The sequence below is a fragment of the Castor canadensis genome, chromosome 6 (assembly GCF_047511655.1).
Source record: "Castor canadensis chromosome 6, mCasCan1.hap1v2, whole genome shotgun sequence".
Lineage (NCBI taxonomy): Eukaryota > Metazoa > Chordata > Mammalia > Rodentia > Castoridae > Castor > Castor canadensis.
Window position 1 is genome coordinate 43,788,460 of NC_133391.1, and position 21,612 is coordinate 43,810,071.

The 21,612-nt window shown below is 45.3% G+C and overlaps 1 protein-coding gene across 7 annotated transcripts in view; it reads right to left on the bottom strand.

Annotated features, from left to right (window-relative positions):
* Bid (BH3 interacting domain death agonist) overlaps positions 1-21,612 on the bottom strand; it is a 48,496-nt gene that overhangs the window by 15,193 nt on the left and 11,691 nt on the right. The gene's annotated exons all lie outside the window — the stretch shown is intronic.

Consider the following 21,612-nt stretch of genomic DNA (forward strand, 5'->3'; position numbering starts at 1 on the left):
ATGGATTATCTTACAGTAAATACTTATATTAACTAGTAAGTTTCCCCTAAGAGGATACTCTGCCAAGAAAGTACACCTACAAGTTTCCAGGGAGTCTTACACTACCACAGTCATTCCTTCAACAACAAAAGCTCCAACCTATTTCTTCAGTGAACTCCAAGACTTCTTTCACTCCACACAATGATGCTGAGCAGATTCTGACTTAATGGGGTAGTTTTTTGAGTCAATAGAGCTAGTAAATGACAGCCAGGTGGGGCTGTCCCACCAGGCCATGTGGCTTCAATGGGCAGATAAATCATTCAGGCCAGGTGTGGTGGATCACACCTATAATCCTAGCTACTTGGGAGGCAGAGATCAGAAGGCTCAAAGTCAAGGACAACCCAGACAAAAAGTGACACCCTATCTCACAAATACCCAACACAAAATAGGGCTAGTGGAGTGGTTCAAGTGGTAGAGCCCTGTCTAGCAAGTATGAGGCCCTGAGTTCAAACTCCAGTACCGCCTAAATAAATAAATAAATAAATAATAAATAAAAGTCAACTGAGAACTGAGTTAAAAATACGTCCATAAAAAGTATGCTCACACCACTCACACTCACCGCTGCTGGGAATACAAATTAGTGCAGTCACTATGCAGAACAGTATGGAGGCTCCTCAAAAGACTAAAACCAGAACTACCATGATCCAGCCACACCAATCCTGGGTATACACCTGAAGGAATCTGAGTTGGCAAACAACAGCTATACCTGCATACCCATGCTTATCAGTACGCTATTCACAATAGTCAAGCTATGGAATTGGCCCAGGTGCCCATCATCAGATGAAAGGATAAAGAAAATGTGGTTTATGTACACAGTGGAGTATTATTCTACCATAAAGAAAAACAATATCCTATCATTTGCAGCAAAATAGATGGAACTGTAGGACGTAAGTCAGCTGCAGAAAGATAAATACATGTTCTCTCATATAAACGTTAAAAACAAGTTAGTCCCAGTGGTAGAGCACTTGTCTAGCATTCTAGAGGCCCTGAGTTTGATTCCCCAGTCAACTGCCAACCTAAACACAGAATAATGATTCCTATAGGCTACAGAGGGTGGGACGAAGGGGGCTGGAGGGAGGCTGGAACGTGGGAGCCCATACTCAGAAGGAATGTGTTCTAGTATTCCACAGAACAACAGAGTGACTGTGGTTCAGAATAACCTATGGTAGGTTATGAACAACTAGAAGAGAGGGGCTCGAAGGCTCTAAGTGCACAGGGATGGCAAGGAACGGAAAACATTAACTACCCTGACTTGACCAGTATTTAACTGTTACCTATACCAAATTACCACACTGTACTCCACGAAGTTGCACAATTAAAACAATGATTAATAAAAAGGATGTCCATACAGTGGAAGGTACATAAAAGTATTAAAAACAATGATGGATCTGTACATGCATCTGTATAGAAGTAAGTCCAAAAGAGACTGAGCAGAAATTTCTATGCAAGTCTGAATAGGACAATCCTATCTAAGAAACACCTGTCTGCCTGGTAGAGTGGTACACACTTGTAATTCCTATACTTGGGAGATCTTGAGTTTAAGGCCATAGAGAGATCTTATTTTGAAAAAAAAGAAAAAAGTAAGTATTCCCTGTATATATGTGTTTACACACAGTATCAGGTTGAACCAAATGAAAACAGTCCTTTGTAAGACAAAAACAAATACTGGCAATTTCATAAGATTGCTAAACACATAGGGAATGAAAAATAGACAATAAACTTGCCTCAGGGAAGAAAGGAGGAAGCCAGGAAGGAGGCCCGCCACAACCAGGTCAGGCAGCCAGTGAGGACCATGGGCACTGCCCACCTCCCGTCCCAGGTACTCACAGTAACCTCAGGCACCCTGCACAGCTGGAGACTGACTCTGACCTTTCTACTGGGGAGTCCAGAGAAGGTGCCCCCAGGGCTGGCTTTGGCACAGATTGGCAGGAAAGAGGGCCAGAAGCAAACGACACAAGCATGTGTGGACAGATGGAGACACCAGGTCATTGGTTCAAGGGTGGCAAGGCTATAGACTGACCGGACTTCAAAAACCTGTTGTTTGCTGTCCTGAGAGGAGGAACCCAAACCTAAGACACACTGGCTTCACACAGGATGTGTAGGCATGTGGGAATTCCTCTGAGGAGCAAATGAGAAGAGCAAAGGCCATGGGCTCAGAGCCTTCATAGCAGGATTCAGTCCCACAATCGCCATCTGCGTGTGGCTTCAGGTGTGTGGTTCAGGAGGCTGCTGGCCCAGAAGTTGCAGGGTGCTACCGAGAAGCCAGGCCCCCCATTGATTACTTAGGGGCCTGTTTGGCTTCCTCTGTTTGGCCCCAAGTTGGAAACAGGAAAATTTAGGGAAGCTGTCGGTTTTCAACTAAATCCTGGCCACTTGGGCTGATTGGTAGTTCTAGAAGACACTGTTTGGGTTCCTGGATCGTCACTCAAGATAGCAATTTGGCTCCCTCAAGGCAGCCATGGCAGGCTGGCATCCTAGGCACAGCTGGCTGCTGCAGGCTGGGGTCAGAGTTCTCCTTCTGTATATGGGCTGGCCACTGTCCCTTTGTACCCTCAGTCTCTTCGTGTCCCCCAAATACCTTAAATTCCTGGGCCTGACAGGCAGTCACCTTCTCTACCACCCTGTAAGTCAGGGCCCAGGTCAGTTTTCCTGGGAAGGCTTGGTAGGCATTTGTCTAGAAAATCCACTTTAGTTCCTTTAAAAGTGAGTCATCACTGGTCATTACATGAGCTTCATTCACAAATATGTTCACCTAAGGAATGTTTGCTCGTTATAATCTAGCCTTTTTCTTAGGGGCACAGACAGCAATTCATCAGAAAATAAAATATAGAATTACCATCTAATCTAAACTTCTGCTTCTGAGTATATACATAAGAGAACTGAACATAGAATATTGAAACATATATATTCATAGTAGCATTACTCAGAATAACCAGAAGCAAGTGTTCCTCAATGCAGGAGAAATCCTGACCCATGCTGCATGAACAAACCTTGATGTCATTACACTAAGTGAAATAAGCCTTTCATAAAAGGACAAATATTCTATGATTTTTACTTCTCAAAGGTATCCAGAGACAGCTGGAGGTGTGGCTCAAGAAGTACAGCACCTGCATAGTAAGTGTGAGGCCCTGAGTTCAAACCTCAGTGCTGCAAAAAAGGGAAAGAACCTTTTTTTTTTAAAAAAGTACCTGGAACTGACGAATGGATTAAGAAAATGTGGTATCTATACACAATGGAATTTTATGCAGCCATGAAGAAGAACGAAATGTTATCATTCGCTGGTAAATGGATGGAATTGGAGAACATCATTCTGAGTGAGGTTAGCCTGGCCCAAAAGACCAAAAATCGTATGTTCTCCCTCATATATGGACATTAGATCAAGGGCAAACACAACAAGGGGATTGGACTATGAGCACATGATAAAAGTGAGAGCACACAAGGGAGGGGTGAGGATAGGTAAGACACCTAAAAAACTAGCTAGCATTTGTTGCCCTTAATGCTGAGAAACTAAAGCAGATACCTTAAAGCAACTGAGGCCAATAGGAAAAGGGGACCAGGAACTAGAGAAAAGGTTAGATCAAAAAGAATTAACCTAGAAGGTAACACCCACGCACAGGAAATCAGTGTGAGTCAATGCCCTGTATAGCTATCCTTATCTCAACCAGCAAAACCCCTTGTTCCTTCCTATTATTGCTTATACTCTCTCTACAACAAAATTAGAGATAAGGGCAAAATAGTTTCTGCTGGGTATTGAGGGGGGGGAGCGGGAGGAGGTGGAGTGGGTGGTAAGGGAGGGGGTGGGGGCAGGGGGGAGAAATGAACCAAGCCTTGTATGCACATATGAATAATAAAAGAAAAAAAAAAAAAAGAAAGGAGAAAAGAAAAATAAATAAATAAATAAAATTCCCAACCACTTGCACTTAGTGACAATACACATCAGAAAACAAGCCCAGAAGCAGAGATTTCTCACTCTGGGGTCAATAGGCTTTAAAAACACACACACACACACACACACACACACTTTTAATATGCTCAACTTCCAAAAATACCCTGAACCTTTGCAGAACAATATGCCTGACACTGGTGTTTGCAGCTACAATACTGAAGCAGATTTCACATGTATATCTGCAAACCTGATTCTGTGTGCTCAGGGCTAATGCACGAATGGAGGAGAGTTTGTCTTGTGTGTCATGCCACTCCATACCACCCCAGGATCAGTCCGTCTGGCTTACAGTACAACTCAGCTGCCTCTCCAGGCTCTCAGCCCTCACATGGAACTGCCCCCACCCCTCACCTTCAACTCCCACCCTCAACTGCCCTCCTCAGACCTGGCTAACACAATGGGGGTCTCTGAAAGAGAAATGGATAAGCTCAGTTTTATCTGTGGTTTTTCTCTTTTCTTTTAGTACTGAGGATTGAACCAGGGCTTCATACTTACTAAGCAAATAATCTATCACACGAGCTACATCCCTAGCCCTGTTTCTCTGTTTCTGTTTTGTGTTTTGAAATGGGGAGGGGTGTCTATGTTGCCCAGGCTGTCTGTAACTCAAGCAAAATTCTCCTGCCTCAGCCTCCTAAGTGCTGGGACTTGGGTCATGGAGCCCAGCTCTAAACTCATATTTTGTGTGTGTTAAAGACCAAACCCAGCACCTTACACATGCTAGAAAGTGCTCTATCATTGAGCTACATCCTCAGCCCAAACTAAGTTTTGATAACATAATCAGAAGAAGAAAGTTGTTTCTGAGTCTTGGAATGAATGTTCCTATGTGTTCAAGTGTATTGAACATCTGTCAGAGATTTTTGTTTTGTTTTGTTTTGCAGTACTGGTGTTTGAACTCAGAGCTTTCCACTCGATAGGCAGGCACTCTTTGCTTTAGATATTTTTCCAATAGGGTATCATATTTATGCTCTGACATTGACCCTCCTATTTGTGTTTCTCATGTAGCTGGGATGACAGCCCTTGCCTTTTATTGGTTGGAATGGAGTCTCGTTAACTTTCTTACCCAGAATGGCCTTCAACTACAATCCTCCTGATCTCAGCCTCCTAAGTAGCTAGGCTTACAGATGTAAGCCACCATGCCTGACTCTGTCAGGGTTTTTACCCAGCAAAACACCTGTACCCATTTTCAGTTTGATGGAATTCCCTGTTCCTGGGTTTGTTTTACTTTGTTGGTGGGGTTTTGAACTCAGGGCTTCACCCTTGCATAGGAAGCACTCTACTGTCTGGGCCACACCGCCAGTACATTTTGCTCTGATTATTTTGGAAAGGGGGATTCTCAAGAACTATTTGCCGTGGCTGGCCTCAAACCTAGATCTTCCTGATCTCACCTCCCCAGTAGCTAGGATTACAAATGTGAGCCAGTTAGCACCCAGCCCTTGAGTCTTGAAGTAAGGCAGTACCCCCACTTCCACTACTGAAGTTGGGGGCTTGTTTAAGCCAACTAAGAAGACACTGTGATAATGGCTTTTGTGATAGTGGAGACAAAAGGCAGTTAGGGATTCTTGGTAGCAGTGGAGTTGAGGGCCCAGCGTCACTAGGTCCCTCCTGTTTTCAATCCTGGGTCTCCAGTCTTCCTAGACATCGCCTGTCCCAATGTTCTGCCAAGTCCCTCTTCTGCCCTGGTCAGCCAGGACTGGTGCTGCAGTTTGTCAACAAGACCCCTCCCCTCTTTCACCCATCTGTGTGCAGGTGACACTTCTCTTAGAAGTTTTTATTGAAATAAAATATAAGGTCATTTTGCACCTTAAGCCAAAAAAAAGTACCTGGAGTACTTACATTTATGTGAACAGAAAGTACAATGATGGCTGGGGTGGAGAGGTAGGAAAGTGCGAACTTATTATTTAGTGCTACAGAGTTTTAGTTTAGAAAGATGAGAAAGGTTTGGAAACAGATTGTAATGATGGCTATACAACATAAATGAACTTAATACCACTGAACTACACATTTGGAAATGCTTAACATGATAAACCTTATCTATTTTACTATGATGAAAAGTGTAAGCTCAAAAAGGGACAGACCACCCACACAAATAACTATATCACTAGGAAAAAAACCAAGGAGTTAGTAATAAGAAGGAGGCCAGGGAGGAAGAGACCTCACTCTAAAAAGTTTCATTCTGTTTACCAGAGAGAGCCTGCTGAGTTGTTATGGGTTACAGACAGCGTAAGTGACCTCTCTGACGTACCTAAGACAGAACACAAACTTTGCCACATTCCAAGCAAATCTCAACAGTGTCCCCATGGGTGCCTCTGTCCAGTCAGCTGTGTTCTGCAGGATTGCCAGTTGGAGCTGGAAGTCCACTTTCAGTAAGCCACCAACTTCCAACTCAAGGAGAGCCCCGAAATCCTGGCCCAGTGCACTGGGGTGGTCAGATTGCTGTCAAGACGATAGCAGCTCAAAATCCTGGACCCAAGAGTCTAGTCTATTTAGATGATTTGCTTATTTATTATTTTTGCAGTACTGGGGATCAATCCCAGAGCCTTGTGAATGCTAGGTAAGTGATTCACCGATGAGCTACAACCCCAGTCCCTCACCCACTCCTCCACCAAGGTTCTACTTTCTTTTTGCTTTTTTTTTTATGGTGTTGGGGTTTGAACTCAGGGCTTCATGCTTGCCGTCAGGTGCTCTACCACTAGAGCCACTCTTGCCAGTCCAAAGAGTCTACTTTCAATTATTGCTACCATTCTTTAGAACCACCTTTCCACAAGGCTCTGACTCTGCCCCTTTGGTTGAAATCTCACACACACACACCACCATCATCATCTACAGATGACAGAGACTTAAGAGACTTACTGGCTGTGTTTAAGTTTAAGTTACCTCCCCAAAAAGTACAATGGAAGATAGTCCACTTATCTTTTGGGGTTATGATAGGTATGTAACTATCTCATAACAATTGATCAGTGTTTTTCATGATAATAAAAATATATTGTGAAAGCCAGAAGCCAGTGGTGGAGTTGCTCAAGGTTTAGGCCCTCAGTTAAAGCCCCAATATTGGAAAAAAAAAAAAAATATATATATATATATATATTATGAGGCTGGAGGTGTGGCTCAGTGAGACAGTGCTGGCCTAGCATGTGCAAAGCCCAGCATTTGATTCCCAGAACTACAAAAACTGAAGGAAAAAAATATATATTTAATTGGTTCTAGCTACTCAGGAGGCAGAGATCAGGAGGATCGTGGTTCGAAGCCAGACCAGGCAAATAGTTCCATGAGATCCTATTTCGAAAAACCCTTCACAAAAATTGGGCTGGTGGAGTGGCTCAAGGTGAAGGCCCTGAGTTCAAGCCCCAGTACTGCAAAAAAAATAAAAAGTATGTAATTAAATAAACATACATAGCTATATGTACATATATGTAAATCTATAACATAAATCTGCATAATATATAAATATACACACATCTATACACATACATATACAAATATAGAGAGACAGCAAAGGACTTCCCATAAAGTTTGCAACTTCTGGACTATTCATATAATAACATTTTACCCACTCAGTTAACCAAGAGAAGCCTGAGTGAGCATCTCTTCTGATTTGACAGTTACTCTCCTGTCCCAGCAGTTCTCACAAGTGGCACCTGAACAGTCTAGGCTGGCCCCTAGACCCCAACCCACCTCACTGCTCCAAGAGCCCCAGCCACACCCACAAGACCAGCATCTACAGCTGACCACCGACTTCCAAAGACCTCAGCCTGGAAACCTGAATAGATCCACATGCACGGATCTGGACAGCTACATAACACCCTCACCTATTTGCTACACTCCTTTTCCTATGAAATAGGTGGATGGATGAAAGTCTTTTGACTTGAAAAAAAAAATCTATAATTATTTTTGTAAGTTTTTTGTTGTGGTGGTTGTTTTGTTGTGGGGATGGAATCCAGGGTCTTACACATGCTAGGCAAGCACTCTACTACTGGGCTACTCCCTCCAAACCAGTATTTTTCTTTTTAAAAGGCAAATGACCAAATCTTTGAGTTCTTCCAGGTGTACCTAATGATAGCATTAGATGTAAAACATCCTGAAAGGCTGGGGCCAGAGCTCAATTGCACAGTGCTTGCTTACCTTGCATGAGGCTCTGGTTCCATCCCCAGCACTGAAATAAAAGTCCTGAAAAAGAATTTTTTCCCAAGTCTAATCTTTAGAAAGCAACAACAAAAGTGTTTTCAGAGGCAGCAGGACTCAGGATCCTATGCCTGAGAGACCAGACCTGGCTATTCATTAATGAAACTTACAAAAACCTTGGCTCTTTCATAAGTGCTGAGCCTTTGTTCTGTTCCCCCTTAAAAAATCAAGTATATAATAAAATCAGCATGAAGCTGTGAAGATAATTCTGCTATAGACCTCTGCTATCCAGGTGTACTACACAGGAAGTAAAGAATAATCTCATTTTCAAAGTAAACTAAGAAGGCAACCATCAAAGCAAGCAAGCAAGCTTTGCCAAAAAAATGTGACTTACTTCTCAGTTTTTCAGACTCAGGTATTATAAGCCATGGCAATAAAATTCAGTTTCCAAGTTTGGGCTCTACCATTTTTTTCCCCATACTCCAATACACACTGGAGAATCACTTGAGCACAGTGAGTCCAGGAGATCCTAGGTACCCAAGACCCTTTTCAGAGGATCCATGAGGTCTAAAATATTTCATAATAAGCCAGGTATGGTGGCATACCCGTGTTGTCCCAGCTACTTGGGAGGCTGAGGCAGGAGGACTGCTTGAGCATGAGAGTTCAGGCCAGCCCGGGCAACTTAGTGAGACCTCAAAACCCGTCTCTTAAAAGAAACTCCTAAGAATACTCACATTATTTCTTTCTCCAATCATAAAGGTACAGTGGAGTTATCCATGAACAGGAAGATTGTCTCAAAGCAGTAGGACATGAGAAATTCCTAGTTAAGCCATAAAATGAGTCCAGGGCTAAGACAAAAAGGCCCATGTAGAGTTAACTGCCCATTCCCACCTTCCTTTGTCTCCTTCTGTAAACAAACTTCCCAAAGCTTGGAAACAACCCCAGTCTCTAACCCTGCACTGGCTCACCTAACACATGCCTTATAACCTGATGCCCCGCACTGCCCTTTAAGAATCCCATGAATTCATTGTTGGGGGCCCAGAATTTTGAGTGTGAGCTCATCTGGGACCGCAGATGTAAAATAAAATCTGAGTTCTCCTATTGCTCCGAGTGTTACTTGGTTTCTCATTTGACAATATTTTCTCACATTTTTAGAGACTCCAGAGAAATACCAACCATTCTGGCCCCCTGAGCCACCAGCTGGTGTCTGGTGGGGCCAGAATAGGGAGGGACTCGGGACCGAACTAGGCGGTGTACCACCCAACGGTATTCCAGGTTCTCCTTCGCCCCTGAGTTCCAAGCTTCTGCCTAGTCTTGACCCGACTGGACTCCAAGAAGAAGTGGACCAACTTCGCCTGGCAATTTCAACCAGACTCAGTAAGCTCCCCACTCCACCCCAGGAAAGTCAGCCCTCAGTCAGGTCCTGTCCCACTGGGTGGAAGGGGAGTCCAATCAACTCCCAGGAACCTCCGAGAAGAATTCCATAGGTCAGGGACTTCCCCAAAAGAGGAGAAAGAAAACTAGTAACTCTGGTGTGAATGTGTGTAAATGAGTGGTCTGATTCGTCCTCACTTCAGGCTCAAGTTTGTGGCTCCACAACTGAAAACCTACGGAGTCTAAGTGGGTCTGTCCTGTGGTTCCATGGTGACCCTCATGTGGCTTAGCGTGGTGTCAGGGCAACCCAATCTAGAGTCACAAGGCTGACACCACTATTCATGCTAAGAGGCACCCAAGTTCCTTCGTGACGTGGCCAGGCAGACATATGATTGGTCTCGTCTCTTGAAGGGGCACCCAACCTTGTTTGTCTTTGTGCCATCGATGTAGAGGGAGAATACATAGGGTGGATATAGGGGACACTTCTAACTACCATGGGTGGAAGTTCCTCAAAACCCACAGCCCTAGAGTTATGCTTAAACATTTTAAGAAGGGATTCTCAGAAGATTATGGGATCAAAATGTCTCCTGGAAGGCCGTGCACGTTCTGTGAGTTGGAGTGGCCCACTTTTGGGGCCAACTGGCCCCCTGAAGATACCCTAGATTTGCCCACTGCCAGGGCCATTTATCAGATCAAAAGAGAAACCCCTGGATACCCCAGTCAGTTCCCCTATTACCAACTCCTGGCTTCGGGTAGCTCAGACCACGTCCTCTTGGGTCTGATTCTGTGCCAACAAAAAGGAGTAGAGCAGAGTTTTCATGGCCCAGACAATGATGCTTAAAGACCAGAAGCTGACCAAGCCTGTTCTGCAAGGGGATCCTGAAAATGAACTGCCTGTGTACCCACTGTACATTCCCAGCGCACCGCCACCATCAGAGCAGACAGACAGTGCCACCTCTCCCAGACAGTCTGACACATTCAGTGAATCCTTCTCTTCCCCACCAGCAGTCTCCCAGCCCCAGTGATGCCCCACACCCATCTCCGGCTTGGAGTCCAAATCCACAGCCCCTGAGCCACCGCCTTTGCTCGTCCCAGGCACTAGCCCCTCAGTCCAGGGCCCTGTAAATGTTGCTCTGCGAGATGCAAGAGCCCAAGCAGATTGGTGCTGACGGCACAGTCCAGCCCGGATGCTCTATCCTCTATTACCAGCCTTTCAGTACAACTGACCTCTTAAATTAGAGGAACTACATTCCGCTGTACTCAGAAAAAACCCAGGCCATGGTCGACCTTGTAGAATCCATATTTCAGACCCATCAGCCCACTTGGGATGACTGCCGATAGATCCTCCTGACATTTTTCAACACAGAAGAGCGACAGCAAATTCTGACTGATGTTTGCTGCTGGCTCCAAGGGCAGGCCCCGGCAGGAACCCTAGATGCAGAAACTTGGGCAAGAAAGGCAGCCCCTGATGCTCGACCTACCTGGGACTTTAATACAGCAGAAGGACAAGGAGTCCTCCCCCTCAATATCATGCTGCCCTCCTACACGGGCTCAGGGGCTGGAGCTAAGAGACCTACCGACAGGTCCAAAACTGCGGCAGTTATCCAGAAGCCAGAGGAAACACCAATTGATTTTTATGACAGACTCTGTGAGGGCTTCCCGGTGTACACCCACTTTGATTCAGAAGTGCCAGAAAACCAGCAAATGGTCAGTACAGCATTTGTGGCCTAGTCATATGCCAAAATTCACCCAGACACTTCAGAAACTTGAAGCCTTTGCTGGAATGAATGCCACCCAGCTGTTAGAAGTGGCAAGTAAAGTCGTTGTAAACCAGGAACATGAAGAAAAACGAGAAGCTGATGAAAAAATGAAAGCCAAGGTGTCCTTTTTGGTTGTAGCACTGGGGAAACCGGACCTGACCAAGCAGTCGGCTCTGCCACAGAAGGGGAGACCCAATGGAAGAACCCCACTCCAATGAGACCAATGTGCCTACTGCAAGGAGATTGGCCACTGGAAGAATGAATGCCCCCACCATGAGGAACCAGCATTGGAGACTAAGAAGATTGCTCTAGGAAAGAAGACAGGATGGCAACCTGAACCAGAGGCCCAGGACCTCATTGGCCTACAGGAATTGAGTCAGACGAGGAAAGACCGGGCTCCTTACTACTAAGCCCCTGAGAGCCCACGGTCAAACGCAAGTGGGGGGCCAGCCAATGACATTCATGGTAAACTCAGGTGCTGAGCATTCCGTGGTCACTAAACCTGTGGCCCCATTCACTGAGTGCAGGGCCACAACACTCAGAGCCACTGGCACCCAAACTGCCCAGCAGTTCTGCCAACCCTGGACATGCCAACAAGGAGGGCACAAGGTGACTCATGAATTCCTGTACTTACCAGAATGCCCAATTCCTCTGCTGGGAAGAGACTTACTAACAAAGCTCAGCATCCAAATCACCTTCACCCCGGGAGGCCTACAAGCCTTACAGTGAGAGGACCAAATGCCCTCATCATGGCAGTGACTACACCTACAGAAGACAAATGGCAACTCTATCGCCAGGAAAAGGGGGACTTGATGAAGCCCGTATACCTGCTGGAGGAGTTTCCTGATGTCTGGGCTGAAAAAGGGCCTCCCAGCCTGGCTCACAACCACACACCCATAATGGTAGACCTCAAACCTGGGGCTCTCCCTGTTAGACAGCCATGGGAAGCATGCCTCGGAATTCAGACCCACCTACAGTGGCTGAAGGACACAGGGATATTAATCGACTCCCAATTACCATGGAATACCCCACTGCTGCCCATCAAGAAAGCAGGAGGAAATGACTACTGGCCTGTCCAGAACCTGAGGGCAGTCAACAACACCGTTATCATGATGCACCCAGTAGTTCCTAACCCCAACACTCTCCTGAACCTTCTACTGCTACAAGCAAGCTGGTTCACCTGCCTGGACCTAAAGGACACTTTCTTCTGCCTCTACCTGGACCTGGTTAGCCAGCCTCTGTTTACCTTGAATGGGAAGAAACCACAAATGGCCTAAACCAGACTGTCTCAGGGATTCAAAAACTCATCCACTTTATTCGGGGAAGCCCTAGCGGAGAATTTGTCGACTTTCCCAGAAGAAAATCCAAGCTGTACTTTGCTCCAATACGTGGATGATCTGCTCCTGGCAAGTCACGACTGGGAAAAATGCTGGGAGGGGACGAAGGCAGGCTACAAAGTTTTGTGGAAAAAGGCCCAAGTTTGCCAGCAAGAGGTCCAATACCTCAGGTTCACTGTCTCAGAAGGACAACGCGTGCTGGGTCTGGAGAGGAGACAGGCCATCTGCTCCATCCCACAGCTGAAGACCAAAAGGGAGGTCCGAGAATTCTTGGGAGCTGCAGGATTCTGTCACATCTGGATACCCAGATATTCAAGCCTGGCCAAACCACTTTATGAGGCTACAGCAGGCTCCAGAAAGGACCCTCTAAACTGGGGACCAGACCAAGAAAAGGCCTTCCAGGAGATAAAGAGACTGTTAACCAGCGCCCCTGCACCAGGGCTGCCAGATGTAACACAACCATTCAATCTCTTCCTCTGTGAGAAAAATCACACAGCTCTGGGGGTTCTCACCCAAATGGTGGGTCAATGGCAGCGGCCAGAGGCTTACCTGTCAAAGCACTTAGACACAGTGGCCTCAGGGTGGCCTCCATGTCTTTGAGCCTTGGCTACCTCAGTAACCCTAATCAGGGAGGCCAACAAACTCACCCTGGGACAGGACATTATTATTAAGGTCCCTCATGCAGTCATGGTTCTAATGAATGGGCAGGGTCATAAATGGCTGACCAGTTCCAGAATGGCCCGTTACCAAGAACTACTACATGAGGATCCTCAAGTCAAACTTGAAACTGTATGAAATTTAAATCCTGCAACCTTCCTGCCAACAGAGGAAGGGTCCCCAGATCATGAATGCAAAATGGTAATGGACGAAGTGTACTCAGCAGGCCAGACCTAATGGATGCCTCCCTCTCAGATCCAGAGCTCAAACTCTTCATGGATGGAAGCAGCTTTGTCCAGGCGGGCAGGGAAAGGCCAGGTTCGCAGTCACCACTGTTAACAACATCGTACAGACTGAAGCCCTACCATAAGGATGGTCCTCACACAAGCTGAACTTTGGGTGCTAGTCCAGGCATTACAATACGCAAAGGCAAAGTGGGTGAACATCTACACTGATTGTAAGCATGCCTTTGCCACCCTGCACGTGCATGGAGCAATATACAAGGAAAGAGGACTGCTGACGGCAGGGGGAAAAGAGATTAAGAACAAAGAAGAAATCCTCCAACTGCTGGAAGCAGTCTGGGAACCGTCTCAAGTGGCTATTATGCACTGCAGAGGCCACCAAAAGGGCACATACTATGAAAGTAGAGGAAACCACCTGGCTGACCAAGTGGCAATAAGGGCAGCAGAAGAGCTAAAATGCCGAAGCAAACTGCCAAACTTCTGTTGGCTCTGGAGCTGCCTCCCATCCTGAATTACACCAAAGAGGAGAACAACAGGGAAAAGATGAAAGACGAACTAAAGAAAAGAGAGGCTGATGGAAGTTGCCTGACCACAGACTCTTTGTCCCCAGTGTGGCAGTACCCCTCTGGTAAAACAACAACATGAGATAACACTCTGGAAAAACTACTGGACAGATACTATTTCCTTCCCAAGCCTCCCACCCTGTGCACCCGAGTAAGTGCTAGATGCATCAGATGTGCATGAAACAATGCAGATCAAGGGCCTAAGCCAAGCCCTGGGTACAAACAATAGGCACCATGCCTTTTGAGGACCTGGGAGTGGACTTCACAGAGGTCAGGCCCTGTTGAGGATACTGGTACCTCTCTGTTCTTGTCTGCATTTACTCAGGGTGGGTTGAAGCTTACCCCCCACATACAGAGAAAGCACGAGAGGTAGTAAAGGCCCTTTTAAGGGAAATTATCCCCAGATATGGATTCCCCCTTTCTATCGGATCAGAAAAAGCACCAGCATTTGTGGTGGAAATAGTTCAGGGCCTGGCTAAAATTTTAAAAATAAAATGACAGCAACATAAAGTGCACAGGCCTCAGAGTTCAGGGAAAGTAGAGCGCATGAATTGAACCCTTAAAATTATCTTAGCCAAAATCTGCCAAGAAACACAATCCCCCTGGATAGACATGCTACCATTTGCCCTGCTCAGGGCATGCTGTATCCCTAGACCCTCCAGCTACTCAACCTTTGAGATTCTGTATGGCAGACCCCCTCCCATAATAAACAGGCTCAGAGGGGGCCTCAGGCAAATTAGAAATCTGGACATGTGCTGACATCTCCAGGCCCTAGGAAAAACCCTATGCCACATCTCCCAGGAAGTCTTGGAAAGGACCCCAATACCAATGGGTAACTGGGCCCATCCCCACAAGCCTGGGGATATGGTATGGGTAAAAGATTGGAAAAAGGAACTACTCCAACACAGTTGGATGGGTCTCCATCTAGTAATATTAGCAACTCCCACTATTAAAGTTGCAGGTATCACTTCCTAGATTCATCACTCCTGGTAAAGAAGGCAGCAGCCCCTGCAGACCCCAACAACTGGCAGGAGCCAACTAACCTCCTCAAATTGAGGTTCCAGAGGATTCACAACAGCACACCATTGCCCAAGAGAGCTTCAGCCCTGCTCCAGCCACCTCCCAGAAGCTGGATGGTCAATGCATGGTGGAAGCCTGAGGATTTGCCTGCCAGGATGTAAATGTATCCCCTTTTCTGCCACCCTTACCCAATCTTACTGATTAGCATTATTGCAATACTGTTCGCACTAGGACTGGCCATCACTGCTCCCCAGGATTGGAACATAGGTCAAAGAATACTGCTGGCCTCCTGTTATCTCCCCATAGTAGGAAGCCTTACTGCTGTTTGGTGCTATCTGCGCCCAGACCCCAGTCTCAGGCATGAAGTCTCTGATATGTTTTTCCTGGCTCTTATTACATTTTAAGGTTGTCCCACCTAGAGGCCAGGATGACTGCTCAGCTTTCGTAAAACCTCTCTCCTTCCAGGGAAAGTTACAATATGCCTTCACCTATTACCAATACCTGTCATCCGCATGCAGCACATCAATTTCTGAATGTACAGAGGAGGGACAATTTACTGTAAGGGAAAACTGACAGGCCTGACAGGGTCCTGCAAGAATAAGGCACTATAGGGCAGATGGTTTGTTGGTAGAAAGACGGGGACCCCTTACAGGAATGGAATGATGAAATGACAGGGGGATAAAATAAACCTCTTTACGTCTGGGCACCCTACCCATCCAACCCATCCCCATATCAGTCTACCAAGGGAAAAGCCGCAGATATAGACAGGCCATCCAGAGATGATTACCTAGAAGGCTATGAGCCTATAAAAGACATTGATCTGCCACCACCACGACCCCCATTAAGGCTTCCTTCTGGGACAGGGAACTTTAACTTGGAACCCCAACTGTACAACCTTTTAAATGCAACTCACCGCCTCAAAAATCTTATGAACCCACCACTGGTGGGTGATTTTTGGCTCTGCCTGTCCTCAGGTCCCCTCCATTATGTAGTGACCCTGGTAGCCCCCTTAACCAGAGGGTGCATGATGCTACTCCTAACTCTACCAGCACAAAACCCAATGTAAGCAATACACAGCTATCTCAGAGGGCTCCTAATTGTATCTCCAACTCAAGAGGATGCTATCCAGTGGGGATCTGGCTGCTAGCCAATGTGCCCAAATCCAAAACTTGTACAGCCACTGCCATTAGATGTATAAGTGACAGACCATGGTGCAACAACCCAGGAATCTTCTTTGTATGTGGGACCCTTGCTTATCACTGCTTGCTAGCTAACTAGAAGGGCATTTGCCATTAGCATTCCTCACCCCCCAGATAAACATAGTGCCTAACAATCAGACCCTCCCTGTACCTTTGATGGCCCACACATGGTCAAAGAGAGCTATTCAATTTACTAATTGGATTAGGGATAACAGCTGAAATAGGAACAGGACTCTTACTATAATCAATTATCTGCAGACCTAACAAATGACATAGAATAAGTGGCTAGGTCCATAGTGACCATGCAGGACCAACTGGACTCCCTAGCATCAGTGGTCCTCCAAAATCAGAGAGGGTTGGACTTATTCACTGCTAAAAAGGGGGGTGGGGGAAGGGGTTTCTACATTTTCCTAAATGAAGAATGTCGCTCTTCTGTGAATCAGTTGGGAATAGTCAGAGACATGGCTCAGCAATTACAGGACCAGGTCACACGTAGGAGACAGGAATTAGTAAATTCCTCAAACAAATGGAGCAGCATCTGGAATTGGGCCTCATGGCTTCTTCCCTTGGCTGGTCCTTTTTTCATGCTCCTATTGGCTCTCATATTTGGCCCTTGCATTCTCAATGCCATAACTCACTTCATTAGCTCGCAAACGGAGGCAATAAAGTTATAGCTCTTGGTGACCCAATACAGACCTTTGTGACAGGAGGAACCTAATGGAATCCCTGAAATTTAGGATTAATGCTTGTCCACAGTAGGAAAAGCACCGAAAAGGGGGAGTTAATAGGAAGGAAGATTGTCTCAAGCAGGCCATAGGACATGATTCATAAGCCATAAAATGAGTTCAGGGCTAAGACAAAAGGCCCCATGTGGAGATAACTGCCCATTCCCACCTTCCTTTGTCTCCTTCTGTAAACAAACTTTCCAAAGCAGACCTCCCCTGCTGCTCCTATCTAAACAACCCCGGGTCTCTCACCCAGCACTGGCCCACCTATTTTTTTTTTTATTCATATGTGCATACAATGCTTGGGTCATTTCTCCCCGCTGCCCCCACCCTCCCTTACCACCCTCTCCGCCCCCTCCCTTTACCCCCAACCCCTCGATACCCAGCAGAAACTATTTTGCCCTTATCTCTAATTTTGTTGAAGAGCGAGTATAAGCAATAATAGGAAGAAACAAGGGTTTTTGCTAGTTGAGATAAGGATAGCTATACAGGGAGTTGACTCACATTGATTTCCTGTGCATGTGTGTTACCTTCTAGGTTAATTCTTTTTGATCTAACCTTTTCTCTAGTTCCTGGTCCCCTTCTCCTATTGGCCTCAGTTGCTTTTAAGGTATCAGCTTTAGTTTCTCTTCATTGAGCTGGTCCACCTATTAACAACTAACACATTCCTTGTAACCTGATGCCCCGCACTGCCCTGTAAGAATCTGGTGAATTTATTGTTGGGGGCCCAGAATTTTGAGTGTGAGCTCATCTGGGACCACCAGTGTTAAATAAAATCTGAGTTCTCCACTTCTCTAAGTGTTGCTTGGTTTCTCATGTGACAATATTTTTACAGCATCCATACCAGGATAATACAGAGTCAGATATTCAACAGATATGCAAAACACAGGAAACAATGCTGCTTTTCCCCTAAAATGTTTCATTTTTGTCAAATACAGTTGTTTTATAAAAAATACTGTTAATAAGCAGTTTCAAACATTTCAAATAAATGAACTAGTTTCAAAAATTCTGTTTTAAAACTGGGCAAAGTAGTTCCTACCTGTAATCCCAGCACTCTAGAGATATAGGCAGGAGGATCTCAAGTTCAAAATCAGCCTGGGGTACACAGTGAGACCCCATCTCAAAAAAATTAACATTTCTGATTTAATTCCTTTTTTTTTTTTCAGTACTGAGAATTAAACTCAGGCCTCCAGTTGCTAAGCAATTGCTCACAACTTGAGCCACACCTTCAGCCCCCCTTTTTCTATTTGTGTTTGTCTTTGAGATGGGGGTCTTACTAACTTTGTCAGTGCTGGCCTCAAACTAGCAATCCTCCTCCCTCTGCTTCCTTGAGTAGCTGGTATTACAGGCATGCATCACTAGGCCGGGCTTCTCTGTTTTAATTCTTAAAAAATATCAATAGATAAAACCCACTTAATCAAAGAATTTTTTGTTCCTCAATAATTTTTATGTATAAAAAGGTATAGTGCAAGCCAGGCGCCAGTGGCTCACGCATGTAATCCTAGCTACTCAGGAAGCAGATGAGGATTGCAGTTTGAAGCCAGCATGGGCAGTAGTTTATGAGACCCTATCTTGAAAAACCCCTTCACAAGAAAAGGGCTGGTGGAATGGCTCAAGGTGTAGGACCAGAGATAAAGTCCCAGTACTGGAAAAAAAAAAAAAAAGGTTTAGAGCTGATGGAGTGACTCAAATGGTAGAGTGCTTGCCTAGCAAGCATGAGGCCTGGGTTCAAACTCCAGTACCACCAAAAACAGGGAAAAAAAGGTCTAGAGATTGAAGTTCCAGGAGAAAAAACTACCCTTTTTCTTTGAAAAATAAGAGGGGGTAGGTAGCACGGGTGGATTGAACTCAAAGCTTTGTGCTCCACCACTTGAGCCATGCCTCCAGCTCTTTTTGCTCTGGTTATTTTTGAAATAGTACTTTACATTTTGCCAGGGCCAGCCTGGACTGCAATCTTCCTGTTTTATACTTCCCAAAGAAGCAGGGATGACAGGCACAAGCCATCGTGCCCAGCTATTTGTTGAGATGGAGTCTCATGAACTGTTTTGCCCAGGCTCACCTGGAACCACAATCTTCCTGATCTCAGCCTCCCAAATGGCTAGGATTACAGATGTGAGCCACTATGTCTGCCTTAATTATAATTTTCAACCAAAGTAACTAACTCGTGTTTCAAAGAGAGCTGGTGGTGGGGTGATGACAAGTGAAAGCTGTCTGACACTCTGACATATTTGAGCTATGTGTTCATATGCTCATGAACACATAACACAACTTTGCACAGCCACATGGCTACACAAGTCCCTTTCATGCTTTCTCAAAATGGGAAACACCATCCAAAGATACAGTTTCCTTTTAGAATTTGAGAAAGTGTAAAAGTTATACCCACGTTTGAGTATTTTGTCTTAGAAATTAAGGGGTGGCTGGGCATGGTAGCACATACTGATAATCCCAGCATGTGGGGGCTGAGTCAGGAGGATCACGAGTATGAGGCCAGTCTGGGCTACACGTGTGATCCTGTCTCAAAAAGGGCAAGCAAGCAAAAAAGAAAGAATGTGGGTATACAATGATTATTCATTAATTAGCTTAATATCAGTCAAGGTTTTTAAAGTTACCTCAAATTGTACTTTGGAATGCTGATAAAATAAAAGCATTGTCAGGGCTGGGAGTGTAGCTCAGTGGTAGAGTACATACTTAACATGCACAAGACCCTGGATTCAATCCCCAACACCCAAAGAGTAAACAAAACATTGTCAGAATGATGATCCAACTTAGCTGAACACAAACTTACAATTTTCATAGTGGCAAACATTATATTAAAAGTAATATTAGCTTATTTGGTAAGAGGGAAAAAAGCAAGTAGAATAACATGTATAACTGTATTACAATTAATACTGATAAAGAAAAAAATACAGCATTTTTTAAACCCAAATTATTCTCATTTGCCAAAGATTTACCTTAGTTATGTGAACTTACATTCTGAAAAGATTTCTGAATGCTGGAGGTATGGCTCAGGTGGTGGAGAGCATGTGCACAGCAAGTATGAGCCTCTGTATTCAAATCTCAGTTTTCAAGAATAGTTGAAAATGTCTAGAATCTGCCAAAGCTGCTGAGCACAGTGGCTCATGCCTGTAATCTCAGCTCCTTGAGAAGTAGCCATAGGCAGGACTGCAGTCCAGGCCGGATAGAGCATGAACATGAGATCAAAAAACAGCTAAATCAAAAAGGGCTGAGGCATGATTCAAGTTGGTACAGCACCTACATACAGGCACAAAGCCCTGAGTTCAAATCCCAGTACTGCCAAAAAAAAGAAATAGAAAAAGACTCTGACTTAGAGAACCCAAGTCTCATACAAATATGAAGCATCAAGATGGGCATGTCAGAGATTTCGTTTAGCTGAAGAAGGAACCAGTGAGATCACACAACCACTTTCCTGAAGGTTGCTGTTTTCTTTTCTGTGATACCGGGGATTAAACCTGGGCCTCATGCTTGCTAGGCAAGTGTTCTATCCCTGAGCCTGTCCCCAGTGACCACTTCCCATATGGTGTGGACTGCTAGGTGCCTGCCAGCACTAATGGCTACTTATGAATATAAAACACACAGTTCAGAGCTGCAAGATGATACTCCCTGCCCTCGGGGCGGTGCAGTCCCGTTACCTGGGATGGACAGGAACAGGAAGTGGCCCTCAAGCCCTTGATTGTTCACACGCAGGCTTCCCTAACCAGCTGACTTTCTTCCAGTTTTGATTCCAACCAGTTTCATCAAATGGGCTTTTCCCACCCTTTTCCCCCCAAGAATACAAGTGAGGGAGGCCACAATTCTGTTCACTCAACCTGACTGGAACTCATAAGGAAAGGAAGAAGCTGGAGATTAGGGCACAGTTCCAGTCCAACTCCTTTGTATCTCAGCTGAGACTTAGCTCCCAGCACTGGGGTTTTCCCTATAGCCCTTAGGGAAGCTCAGGCATGGGAACCACTGATCTGATAACTCCATCCTGACTGCACACTGTAATCAACTGGGAGGCTCTAACACAACTGCCAGACACAGCTTAGATCCAAAAAGCTGGGGGAGCCAGGCACCTGTGGTTCACACCCATAATCCTGGCTACTCAGGAGGCAGAGATCAGGAGGACTGCGGTTCAAGGCCAGCTCAGGCAAATAGTTCTTGAGACTCTGTCTCGAAAAAACTCATCACAACAAAAGGCTGGTGGAGTGGCTCAAGGTATAGGCCCTGAGTTCAAGCCCCAATACCAAAAAAAAAAAGAAGAAGAAGAAGAAAAAAAAAAAGCTAGAGGACCCAGTAAAAATTATTGGAACCAATACCTGAGTAAACCAATGTTTCAGGTAAAAACAATTGCACTAACAATAAACAGCGCAAACATGAAATCAAGAAAGCAAGTGCTTTATAACAGTACTAAGAAAACTAAAATATTAGGGGTCTGGAGATATAGCTGAGTGGTAAACTGCTTGCCTAGCATGTAAGAGTCTTTGGGTTCCATCCTCAGCACTGCTAAACACACAGACACACACACATAGAACTAAAATATTTAGGTATAAATTTGACACAGGAAGCATCAGGTCTGTACCCTGAGTGAAAACCACAATGACTGTTGAAAGCAAGTGAAGAAATTAATTTCTTTT